The sequence below is a fragment of the Lissotriton vulgaris genome, chromosome 2_1 (assembly GCF_964263255.1).
Source record: "Lissotriton vulgaris chromosome 2_1, aLisVul1.2, whole genome shotgun sequence".
Classification (NCBI taxonomy): domain Eukaryota; kingdom Metazoa; phylum Chordata; class Amphibia; order Caudata; family Salamandridae; genus Lissotriton; species Lissotriton vulgaris.
Window position 1 is genome coordinate 736,392,519 of NC_141687.1, and position 13,366 is coordinate 736,405,884.

General features: G+C 47.5%; 1 pseudogene; it reads right to left on the reverse strand.

The window, feature by feature from the left end:
- Window positions 1-11,704: 11,704 nt before the first annotated feature.
- On the reverse strand, window positions 11,705-12,517 carry LOC147731066 (uncharacterized; annotated as a pseudogene).
- Between the last annotated feature and the right edge of the window lie 849 nt (window positions 12,518-13,366).

A 13,366-nucleotide genomic window follows, 5' to 3' on the forward strand; every position in this document is an offset into this window, starting at 1 on the left:
AACAAATCCAAACAGAACTTATTCCAAAAGGAACAAAGGTGGATACACCGGCTATCCTCAGATAGGCGGGGACTCAATGAGGACATCCTGTGGAGTGCGCTATAACTACTGCCTTCCACTGCCTCCCTGCTCTAAATGTATGATCATGGTTTACAGCACCTATACCAGGCTACCCACACAACTCTGACTCATGTCCGATATGGCTCAAGTAATGAAGAAATTAGTCGTGTGAAACACGGGTTTATAAACCTCCACAATAATGAGATTGCATTAATATACAAAAGTTCCCAATGGCTAATGGGCACTCATTCCTCCATTTTTACTGTAACCTCTGTACACACCAATACCAATACTAGTATCTTTCAATATTGGTCCCTTCCAAGATGGCCACCACGGTCACGGCCGAAATCACGTGACGCCCAGGGCAGGATCACCTCAAGCACTGGCCATGCCCCCAACAACTGTTAACAGACCACCACGCCAGGTTCCAGCACTATCCGGACCCGGTAGTGATGGGTAGGCACAACGGGCGCTGACAGAGGCAGAGAGAAGTAAGTGAATCTCCCCGGGGTTACACTCACACCCAGCGAACATCACGAGGGCGCGCTATGCGAACAGCGCTTTCATTACATTGGCGAGGTGCATTCTTTGACCGCTTTCATTAAACTGGCGAGGTGCCTTCTGTGACCTCTTTCTCCATTAGTCCGGGCCACAGAGCTTTAACCTCCTAACGCGATACTGACACTGCGAGGGGGTGCTAATTGTTTTTGACCGTATGCACGCCGCCTTAAATAATCTTAAAGAATCTCAATTAATTCTTGCTTTAAGAACAGGCGGGGAGCGATCACAGTCCCTTCTCCCGCTTGCATAGCTCTAACCTCCTAACGCGATACTGACACTGCGAGGGGGCGCTAATTGTTTTTGACCGTATGCACGCCGCCTTAAAAATCCAAAAGAATCTCCATTCAAGAAGAGGAAGGGAGCGATCACACTCCCTTCTCCCGCTTGCATATCCGTCAAGCGACAGCTGCCAGGAATAATTAACACACGACCGGCACTGCCCATATTCAGTACTTCACAGTAAACAAACCACGCGCTGGGTTCTTTGCACCATGAGAACACTGGTACACCTTTTGTAGTCACTATTTCTGGGATCCAGAACCTCAACGCGACCAACATATATTGGTCTGTAGGCCCACGAGATAGACTATACGGTCATGACATCCTTTTCAACTAAGCAAACCAATCAACTTGCACCTTTGCTTGTTTTCCTTCATAGCCTTAAACCCCTATGGTTCCCCCCTTGCTGTCAAACCTACCGGGTACTGTTGACACCTTTACACCTTGACCATTAGGTGAGTAACAAGCTACCCTAGCCACAGGATGTAGACCGGGTGCTCTGAAGAAACTGCTGCTGTTGTTTTTAATGTTATTTTTATGTTGATGTATGCTGTGTTTTTAAATGTGTGATATAAGATAAAACATACTGGTCACCAATCACCACTAGTATGTCACCATTAGTATGTCACCTTATCCACATCAACACTGCGTGTTCAAGGTCCCAAAAGGGCACTTGTTGTCACTGTATTTTGGTAACGATTTCTTTTGTCTACCCTAGGCAAGAGCAGTACCATACAGGTAGTACAACTGTAAATATAAACTGATACTTTACTAGGTCATGTTTGTTAGAGAAAGTAGTAACTAATTAGGTCCCGAAGGATCACAGCCAGTGTGCGAAGGCGAGAAACATGTTGACCTCACGATATGCAATGTAGTCCTGGATCATGACGTGGAATCCTAATTTCCTTCGATCACAGGCTACCCACTGTTTTTACTTGTGGCAGGGGACCACCAGAATAAATTGATCTCCGGTACCTTGTGCCACATTTTATACTCACTTACCTACACTATCCCTTCCCTTCTGGCCCCTCACCCTCACTTCACCCATAGGCAGTTGGATAAAAGATCTCCGCCAAAGAGCCCCTCTTTGAGGTGAGCCCGTTGGGCATTGCACCGCCTGCCTAACGAGGAGCATTGCCTATGATGAAGCATGACACTCGCAAGGGTGTGTGAGGCCATTATATCCAACAAATTGGATACCCAGGGTAGCCCTCCACTGAGCACTACCCCTGCCCTTCCCGTGACCTCTTCTTTCCCTTCTTCTTTTTTCTTTTAGGAACAGCCTAGTCACTTTTGTCAGTTACTGTCCTTTGGGGCTCTGACTGTGGCTGGACCTCCCATTCTCAATTTTCCGTGAATGGCAATCTGAGCCCTTGGATCCTAACCTCCCCTCCGTTTAGCATATGCCCTATGTAAGGCCTCAGTTCCTTGAACCTGCCAATCTTTTGTACCCCAGATGGATTTTGAGTCTATGGTGTCTTTCCAAAAGTCGAAACCATGGACAGACAGTTGGGAAGTAAAGAAAGCAGAGTTTATCAGCTTGTCTGATGTGTCAAAACCAGAAAAATAAGCATACTTTCATGCAAATGTTTTTGAACTACCTTTTGGTGGTGTTGGGCATTGTTCCCATTGAGTATAATTATACATAGCATGTTTGATAACAAAACGTGTCTCCTAAATAAGATGTACCATGTTGGACTTGGCCCTTTTGGCAGGTTCACCCCTGAACTTGTTGCTTTGTGGTTGTGACCCAGTGATAGTGATTTCTGGTCTTTGCGCACTTTGACACTGTGGCGCAGTGTAAAGTGCGTGCGCTCCCTGAGTGTGTGTGTGAGATTGGCCTGCTCTCCCATAGGAATGCATGGGGAATGTCTGTGTCCCTGGTAGTTCCTGATGCGTGAGGCGTGCATGCTTAAGTTTGGTATGTGCACACTCGTGTGATTGAATGCTTTGCAACGATGTATGTGGCATGTATGTGTCTTGAGCGGAAGCGCCATTTCTAGGAGTTGGCATATTAGTGTAAAATATGCCTGGCGTGTGATTGGCTGGAGCTGGCTGGGATGCCAGGCTCCAGGAAGTCTATGTGGGTCTGCCCCGGTGGTGAATGGAGAGATTAGCATGCTGATGTGAGGGAGGGGCTGCGCCTGTGTCCTGAATGAGGCTGGATTTCCCCCACACAATGCTGGCTCCGCCCCCTGTGGTGCGACTGATGACCCTAGCCTGCCTGTTGAATGAAAGGGGTGGTTGAGCCATCAAGGGTACTCCAAAACCAGCTGCGACTGGTTCTCCCCCCACCCTGCACCTACAGACAAAGGAAAAGGTGTATAAAAGAGGGGCTGTGACCCCATGAAAATGTTCTTGTTTGCTGCTTGAATCTGCCAGGGGCATGCTGCTGCTTGGGCTCAGGGATGGCTTGCCTCCCTAAGCCCTATCCAGCCCCTGGACTTCTGCTGTCCTGGACTCTACCAGGACCTGATTGTTGGCTGTTGCCCTAGAACCTGGAAGTGCTTTATGGATATTCTGCTAGCGCAAGGAGCGCTTTATTTGCCTAGCGCCTGGAAGCGCTTCCTTCTCTCAGAGAACGCTGGATTATTGCCCCTCTAGCGCTTTGGAGCTCCTTGTTTTCCCCTAGCGCCGAGGAGCGCTTTATGTCCGCAGCCGGTGCCCACCCGGCATTGTCCGCCCCGAGCGAGTGCCCACCTCGCTTAGTTTTGATTAATTTGCCCTCTGGCAGGTGCCTACCCTGCCAGGGACCTTGCCGCGATATTTGTAATTATCACGAGGGAGCCCACTCCTCGGATACTGAGTCCCCGCCTGCCTGCCTAAATGGGCCGCCGCGCTGCCCGCGGCGACCCGGAAGTGCTTTGGCCGGCCGGCCAATGGCAGCGCGGCCGGCCAGAAGTTCCGCCCGCCGCTGCCGACCTCAGGAGGAAGAAGCCGGGAGAGAAGATGGCGAGATGCTGCCCGGGGCTCCCGTGAGCTGTTGGGGGCCCTGGTGGTCCCGCGGAGGGCTGGAGTCCTCAAGAAGAGGAGAGGACCCCCCCTGCTGGAACCGCCACCCGGAAGAGAGACGCCGCAGAGCGCCGCTGCCAGACCCGGTGAGTTTGGCCGCAAGAGGGAGGGAGGGGTGCCGGGACACATTGTCGGTGTCTGCACCCCCCCCCCCCGAAGCACGATCTCGTGCTTAGTGCTGTTGTTGCCCCACAAGGGCCCGGGGGCATTTTTCATGGTGATGTCTTGAGCCCGTGAGGCTCCTGAGGGCCCCCCTTGTTATCAAGTCCCACGAGAGGGACTCCAACGTTCCGGGCAGATGCGAAGCACCCCGAGGCTCCCAGCCCTTTCCTTTGTTCTTGAGCCCGAGAGGCTCCAAGGCTGGCACACAGTCCTTGAGCCTAGTGAGAGGCTTGTGGGGGCATTTCTTTGCTATCGCATTTTTGTGTTCAGAGCCTAGCGAGGCTCTAGGGGGCACTTCTTTGAGCCCTGCGAGGCTCCCCTGCCCACAGTTGTATTCAGAGCCCAGAAGGGCTGCATTGCTTCGTTTTGAGCCCTGAGAGGCTCAGGGGCCATTTGTTTATTCAGAGCCTGCGAGGCTCCCACGTTGGCCCATCCTTGCTTGCAGCAGTTGCCCAGTACTTTGTGGGCAACTGCCACGTTTAGGACCCTGACTTTAGACACAGGGCGTCCTAGCCCTAGAGAGGCCAGTTGGCCTAGGGACTGCTAATGTGATTTTTGCTCTATTGTGTTGTCCTGCACCGCTGAATGTGTTATAGATGCATCATGTGCCTTGTTCCTTACACCGCTGAACGTGTGTTGGTGCGTCATGTGTTCCCTACACCGCTGAATGTGTTGTTGATACATCATGTGTTTTGTCCCCAGGTCTATACCCCTAAATGTATGGTGATATTTAGTTGGTTGTTCTTGCTAGTACAGGTGGTGCTAGTGAGGTCCTGGTTCCCTGCGTGACCTGTTCCTAAGGTGGTTAGGATTGCGTAGGGAATACTTACCTGATTACCAGTAGTTACTTGTTTTGTGCTACAGTGATTTCTGTCAGTTCTAAGTGATATTCCAAGGGCTTGATACTGAGCTCGCCCCCTGACCAGAGTCCCAGGACCAGTGGACTCTAATGTGCCTGCCCTGACAAATTGCTGGGACTTGTCTGATCTCTCTTGGGCCCCTGGGGCCTCGCTGAAACGTGCCTCGCTCATTCCCCTCGGCAGCTCGTGCACGGCAGCCCGTCCAAGCCTCGAGCAGCACCGCTCTCCCCTGAGCCGCGCCGCTTCGCTGGGTCGCCTGCATCCTGCCTTCCCCTCCTCTTCTGAGCCGCACACATTGGTCGCCCCAGAGAAACGCTTGTACCTTGCCGGTGGCCCGCTCAAGCCTCGAGCCGCACCACTCTCCCCTGAGTCGTGCCGCTTCGCTGGGCCGCCCGCTCAAGTTTACTAAGAAGGTCACTCGCATTATCCTTGCAACCAGGTCGGGAGGTACTGTCCGTTAGGCTCTATGTTCTAAGTTCTAGGCCTACAAGTATTGTATTCTAAGTTCTAGAAGTGCTGATTCCTGACAGTGGTCCAGGTGGCCCTGTCTTGTAAATATCCCTTGTAAATTCTGCCCGTGCCTCTGGCACAATGTAAAGTGTGTGTTTTATCTAATGTATGTTTATTGGAATACAAAGGCTATTTTTATACATAACCTTGTGTGGAGTTTCCTTTGTGGTGGGCCTTGGGTGTTGTTGCTGGGGTGCGTGCGCAAATACTTAACTCATATCACCTCCAAGTTTAGCCTTGCTGCTCGCGCCACGTTACCTAGAGGGCGAGTAGGGGTTATCTTGGCGTGTAACTCCCTTGCCCTGACTTAGGAGTGGTGGTCTCTGACTGACTTTGGCGCAAGCCCTGGCCAGCCAGGGATCCCATTTCTAACATACCATCATACAATTTATCCTTAGAAAATGCAGCTGATTGCACAAGATCTGCAAGCAAATTATGAACAGTTTCATTGTCACAAACATTAGGACATTTTTTAGAGACGAAGATATCCTTTAAAGAAATTTTAAACAAATATGAAATTTGTAAATGTTCAGTTGGATCATACACATCATACGATACCCTGTCTCAAACTATTCCTTTTGGAACCGGAACTGTTCTAATGTTCACCAATAGCAGGTCTCTTAGTTCACTGTGCAATGATGCATATGGCTTCAGAACCAGGTTCACAGGTTGTATTACAGAGTGTCCTAAGACATGGTGTCCATTCAGTAGTTGGAAAAAGACAGTTACTAAACCAAACCAAAGGACCAGGAAAAGTAACCCAATTGTAATCTAAAGATGTATCCATGAAGCAACAAAGTATGTCTTTTTCAGCCAAAAATAGAGGGCATACACTCGTAGCTTGAAAGGGAGAGGCAGTGGTGGCAGCTCAGGTTCTCTCGAATCTGATGAGGATGTGTCATAATGTACAAAGTAGCCAGACACCGTCTGGTCTATTTTTGGCAGCTCAGCAGGTTTTGTAAAACTGGGAGATAACTCAATCTATGACATATTATCATAGACATCGTCAATTTTCCAAAGTTTCCGTAATTTTCCATAATTCTGAAATCTCTGTACTAGTTGATTGTACAGTTGTAGTTGTTTCTACAGGAAGAAGTATCACTTCATTCTTCTTTACAGCTTCTCTTTGCAGGGAGGAATCTTCTGTAGTTATTAAAGCTTCCATCTGAACTCCTTGAATGGCAGTGAGAGGAGTGCGGAGCTACCCAGGAGCCATGTGGCCTACTGTTGAGAATCGGCCACATAGTGTGGTCCGATCAGATCAATGGAGACAAACCTTTTGTCTCTGCGACTGGCAAGGGGCGGAAGAAGTACAGTTCTAGTACCTTTGACAACCAAGACAGGTACAGGCGCCCAAATTATTTCTTGTCCACAATTTTCTCTCTGAACAGGTCCCCAATCTTCGTAACCCAGGCAGGCCTTGCCAGTATGACCTACACTTCTCCAGTGGGGTGTGTTTTACTTAGACGCTGCTTTCTCCCCCCCCCCGGAATTTATTTAGTTCCTATAAAACAGCCAAACGTTCATTGATGTCAAATGGTGTTTCTGCTGCCACTGCTCTGACATTATCGAGGTCTTGGACCCACATTCTCACACCGAACAGGAGTTCATAAGGATTTCGACCCCCCCATAGATTTTCTTGACGTGTTATTGAGTGCCCTCTGAACCCCATATAGGTAATGACCCAACTGCCACTTGAAACTAATACCCTTGCTTTTAAGGATTGCTTTAAGTCACAGTTTTTCCAATCAACTACTGAATTTCCGTCAGGATGGTAGGGGGAGTAGTATCACAAGGTCACATCCAAACTTCTCATGGCTTCTTTGGAAGCACAAGAGCTAAACGCCTTGCCCTGGTTGGAATGTAGTGTGCCAATTGCTTATATCCTGATGAAGACTCGTAAATCCTTTAGAACGGGTTGAGCGTCAACTGGGCACTGTGGCCAAACCCACAGGAATCTGGAGCATGAATCCACTTCCACCAAGATGTACATGTAAGCCTCATCTGAGTGTAAGGGCCTCGGTGATCCAAGTAAACAACCACCAGAGGCTAGTGTGAGATCAACAAAGGTGTCTGCTGTGGATGAGCTATGGTTGAGCCTTTTATCTGTTGACAGATATCACATTTGAGGGCAAAGTTCTTGGTCTGTTTTGTTAAACTTTGTTAGCAGTAACAAGACTGAATCAGACGTCCCTGCATGTGCTGAATCCAGACCCTCATGTGCAGCTAGTATTAATCCCAATCTGTGATCTGTGTGTATTACTCTATCCCCCAATCCTGGAATCTGAGCATATGAAATACTTTGTGCATCTAACTTGTGGGAGTACTTGAGTAGAAAGCTTTTTGGCAGGTAGGTGTCAGCATTGACAGCCACCATGATGTCTCTGTTTAATCTCGTACTTAAACAAGTGATTGCAGCAACAGCAGCAGTATAAACTGTTGCCTTAGTGGCCTCATTGACCTTGAAATTCCATTCAACATGAACAGCAACACGCTGATGACTCAATGTAAGGATAACATGAGCCCGTGGAAATCATTCTTTCAGCTTTGCCACCTGTTCCCAAAGCATCTTGTGCTTAATTGTGCAGGCCTTGGAAGCTTGAAATCCAATCTGGCCCCAATAGTGAAGGTATTTGTTATAGGACTGGACAAAGTAGTATGAATCACACACTTTAGGTGCGAGGAAATCATGATCCATACTTTGTAGTGTCAGTATCAGGGCTTTGAATTCTGCTAGCTGCACTGTACAGTCCCCTAGTGACTCAGTATCTGTTTTTTCAGGACAGAACTTTCCATCATGCATGCACCCCTTTACAATTGCGCATGCCACAGAATATTGGTATTATGTCTCTACAGCAGGCTGAGCAGATCCATTGGTATACATTTTTTATTCATATCGATCTAGAGGCATAATTTCATTTGACATAGGATATTCTTGTTCATAATGCAGGTATGCTTGTGTTTGTAAGGTAGAATTGAATCCGTTGTCTACATCTGTTGCAGTGAGAGAGTTAGCCCATTGAATCCATCTTCGATGTAATGCTTTGGCATTTGGAACGCTTGCTTTTGTAATGGCCTCTAAGGTAGGTACTGGGGTAATGACAATTGTGTGCTTACCCTGAGCCAGTGCTCTCTCTCTCTCTGTCTCTCTCATTACAGCAGTCTGTACTGCTGTGAGAATTTTCTCAGTGGGTGCAAAACGCATTTCAGCATTGGCATACAGATGTGATTTGCATGCAATGAGTACAGTAACACCATCATTAAAAGTGATATATGTGTGCCAGGTAGCTCCAGTGACTAATAGGATCACCAAGTTAGTTGTGTTCACACGTGTGTACAAATGTTTGCAAACTATCATATCAGCTTGTATGGAACACAACATGTTTTTGTTGCTGTATCCAATGGTTGATTGAAAAGTCAGGTCTGATTATTTCATAGAACAGTTTTACTTGGTCTGCTTAATTCGAAATGTATGTTCTGGTAAAATTTAGGAATCCCAAAATGGATGTAGTCTTTTCAGAGTCATTAGAGCATGGAGCAGTTCACATTTTCCTAAAAAATGTGCTACCAGGCTTTTCCCTTCACCCGACAACTCATATCCCAGAAACAGGACATTGAGATGGGCAATTTTTGATTTTTTGAAATTAAGTTTGTAACCCAGGTGAGCGAACCCAAGAATTATGTGGTTCACTCTAGCCAAGTGTTCCATTAAGTCATAGTCAGTCAGATAAATATAATCTACATAAGGCAATGGCTCCTCATCAAAGTTTTTAAGTGACTCTGTTACCCTGGCTGAAAACAGCCCAGAGCTGTTCTTAGACCCTTGAGATAAACAGCAAAAATAACGCTGTAAACCTAGCAATGAAAATTCGGTCAAATATCTGCTTCCAGTTGCTATATATTGTGGCAGAAGAATATATTTAAGATGCTTTGTATTCCTTTCGCACAGTGGTATTCATTCGTGCGGTACTATGGGTATTTTGCACTGTAAATCTGCATATAGAAGTGTTCAAATGCCTGAAGTTTAAGACTAGACGGTAGGAATCCAACCCCATTACCTGGTGGGACAGAATGTAAGAGCCCGTCTTGGTCACTCCCTCACGGAGATGTCAGACCATTGCCAGATGTCAGACCAGTGGAGTGGTGTGGCTCACTGGTTAGAGGCGGCAGACGCGTAAGCAGAGGATGGCCCGGGACCAGGGTTCGATTCCCGACGCAGCAGGGTCATGGACCAGGGTCAGCGGGCTCGATAATTCTCGCCTCGGTGCCTACTCCAGTCAGGGACCACACTCGGCAACTCTGGGCATTAGCTTGCCTCATCTTCACAACGGCCACCCCAGACCGCCGGGGATGCTTGGTCGCACCTTAGAGATACCCATTAGGGACCATCTCTCTGGGTGAGCCAGGACGGGTTCCCCAGCGGTCGAAGCGCGGAGATACTCCTCCGGGAGTCGATTCCTAGCGCTATATAAACCCGCAATTAAATTAAATTGCATGGTGTAGTCTCAGCATGCAGGGACCCTCACTAATCCATCGGGATGCTCATTATTTATAATAGAAAACAGCCTTGCGATGTATGTGTAGATTAGCGGTTTTATGGATATGTAGATAGCTCTGTCACCCCATGAATGAAGATAGAACTACATTTGTACCTAGCGGATAAAGAGGGCTTGTACATGATGTTCGAGGCATCATGATAATGTTGTGTGAAGTTAGTTGTCATAACGAAGTAGTTTCAGATAAAGTAATACAATTTTGTTGTGCATGCAAAAATGTGCCAAAGGTCACAGGCAAAATGTTATTGTGAAAAATAGGACAGTGTAAAAAATGAGCCTCTTAGCTGCATGGGACTAATCTGGCAACGTAACAGAAGGAGGACTAATTAGTGATCATCGCTAAAGCTTGTGTACTGATGTGTGCAATTACTAGTGTCACAAAACAGCCCCTCCTCATCAATGATATTGCAATCAAATTCTGTGACACACTCACTTTGCTCATAAGCTAGGCCCTGTTGTCACATTGCACAAACATCAGTATGGATATCTCAGTAACATAAAATACCCTTCTGCTGCTAAAGCACCGCAATGGGCCTTCACACATCACCCACATTAAAAAGGAAATGCAGGGAAATGGAATTCACACAGACCATGGTGTCAAACATTTTAAGTCCCAAATTTCAAGACTCCCTGCAGGAAATGGGTTACTCAAACCAGGGGCACTCATGGCAGGCGAAGTGCCAATACCACAGCCCATACAAATTGCATCTGCCTCACAGTCTCCATGTGCACAGGATCTGTGACATGTGATTAAGCAGGGATAATCAATATTCTCACAAACGGGGCATGGATATATGGCTATTGTGCAAGTCCTTAGAAAAAATACATAGCAGCAACAGCAGTTCGCAGACATCTTTGATAAAATGTGGAAAAAACACACATGTACATGGATACATGTCCATCCAAAGTAGCAAATAGGTATGACAATATAACAACCCCATGTGCGGAGAAACAAATGCCAACTTGGCATGCATCTAACTCATATCCACCCTACATCCCAATTGTTACTGCATGCCCAAAAACCTGGACAATGGCCAAGGCAAGCTGCAATACTTACCAAAGCAGATACCACAAAATGCGATGTCTACCCTAATAAGAACTCTTCTCACATAGGCATTCATTGAACCTGTAACTCCATAACTTGTCCCAAGGTCTGACTATACTTACCACTGCAAATGGATCTGTTATCATGGACAAACAAATATAACTGTAGATTCACATCCCAAAATATCCAATGAAAATAAATTGGCACCAGTAGCAATGGCAGGACAAAGGTCATCAACAACGAGAAAGTCTTTATTACAGACAAGAAAGTTTGGTTGTAAAACAAAGGACAATGGCCAGTCCAATATCCTCACTGTGGCCCAGCACACTGCTGTGCCACAAACGTGCCTTCAAGAACACTGCCAGGGAAACCTCCCTTGGAATGGGTTTCTAGTGGACAGGCCAGGCACCTCAATGATGTTACTCAGTGGGCTGGGGTTGGGCTTGGGAGGACTTGGTTGGTCTGTGAGAGGATAGGTATCGGGATGGGACGGCTGGTTTCAGGAGGGGGAGGGCTTGGCCTGGCTGTGGGAGTTCTGTGCTTGTGATGAGGCGGCCTGGACCGGACCAATCAGGGATTTTATAGCACTTAAGGATAGTTATGAGTCCTTGGCTTTTGGGAGTCGATGGGTCTGTTTTGGGGACAGTTGGACTGGGTTTTTAGGGGGTAGAAATTAGAGGGATGGATAATGATGGGAAACCGGACCTGGGTTTTGGGAGGGGGGCAGCTGTGGCAGGGAAGAAATCAATGGTAGTAAGGCAAGGCAGACTTCTTGGAGAGACGGAGAGCAGGTCAGACTATGGGTAGGGTTTTGGAGATAGAGGGATGTGAGGTCTGAGGTGTGGATGTGTGTGCATGTGTCTATGAGTCTGATGTATGTGGGGTGGTGGAATGTGTCTGGTCTGTAGCAATATCTGATGTGTATGTGGCTGGTGCCTGGGTGTGTGATATGAGTAGCCTGGTGGTTGCTGCATGAGTGTAGTGTCTGGGCGTTTGGTGTCTTGCTGCATGGGTACAGTGTCTGTTGCTGTGATGTCTTGTTGCATGGGTATAATGTCTGCTGGTGTGGTGTTTTGCTGCATATCAATGGATGTGGTGGTGATGGGTGCAAGTGCCTTGGGAGTGAATGCGTGCCTATGTTTTTCCATATGTTTGTGTTTGTGTGTGCTGTATGTGAATGTTAAGGGGAATGCATGTGCATATGCTTTGGGCAGGTATGGAGTAGGAGTTGTGGATGGGGAGAAGATAGGAGTTGGGGTGGAAATTTGGAAATGATAGAAGGCTGCATTGAGTTGGGAAACCAGAGCCTGAAAAGATCTCAGTAGGGTAGACATGTCAGTGTGAATGCCCTCGAGGTATGAGACCATCTGTGTCAGCTGTGGACACTGCACCTGGACTGCATTCAGCACTGCACTCTGGCCCAAAGAGTTCTGCCTCAGGATGTCAATGGCCTCCATACTGAGGGCAGCAGAGGGGACGGGGGCAAGGGGTTAAGTGCCTGGAGAGAAGGGGACTACTGTCTTCTTGAGGGAATGGACACGGACAGCATGTTGGGGTGCAGCGGGGAAAATGGAGATGGAATGTAGGGTCGTGGACACGTATGCAGTGGATGGAAGTTCTAACTGGTCCACTACCACCGGGGTTTAGCCTCTGGAGGATGACTCTGAAGTTGTAGATGCCATGTCGGATGGCTCCTCCAGGGTACTCATATCACCCTCCGTGTCACTGGTTGCTGGTGCAATAGGAGCCACTCTGACCAGCTGCTTTCCCAATGGTCACTGCCTTGTCTCCTCCGTTGCCCTGGGTTGATGATGCAAGAATAGTAGAAATATGTTAATTGCTATTGCGGGAAGACACTGGGCAAACAGATCCTAATGCAACACATTACACAATTGCACAGATCACAACACCTAGAAGGATGACCACATTGGAAACATCATTGGCATGAGCACAAGCATGATTGCTACACGACTGTATTGCTTAGCCCTCCCAAGTAATAGAAAATGCCACACTCCCACACAGAGGCACAAACACAGCGGAGCAATAAAAAACCAGAAAAGGGATTTCACTGTCATAAAATGTGGCACATCAAAAGACAGTTTTCAAAATAGAGCGTGGGATTTTATTTGTGCCACACTCTCTAACAGAAAGGCTTTCTCAGATGTCAAATGAAACAGCAAATACATACATATATGTGTCTGTGTGTGTGTGTGTGTGTCTGTGGGTGTGTGTGTGTGTGTGTGTGTGTGTGCAAGCAATAATAACACACTTATAAGTAAGCAAATGCAACTGTTAAGTGCATGGAATAAAATACATAAATT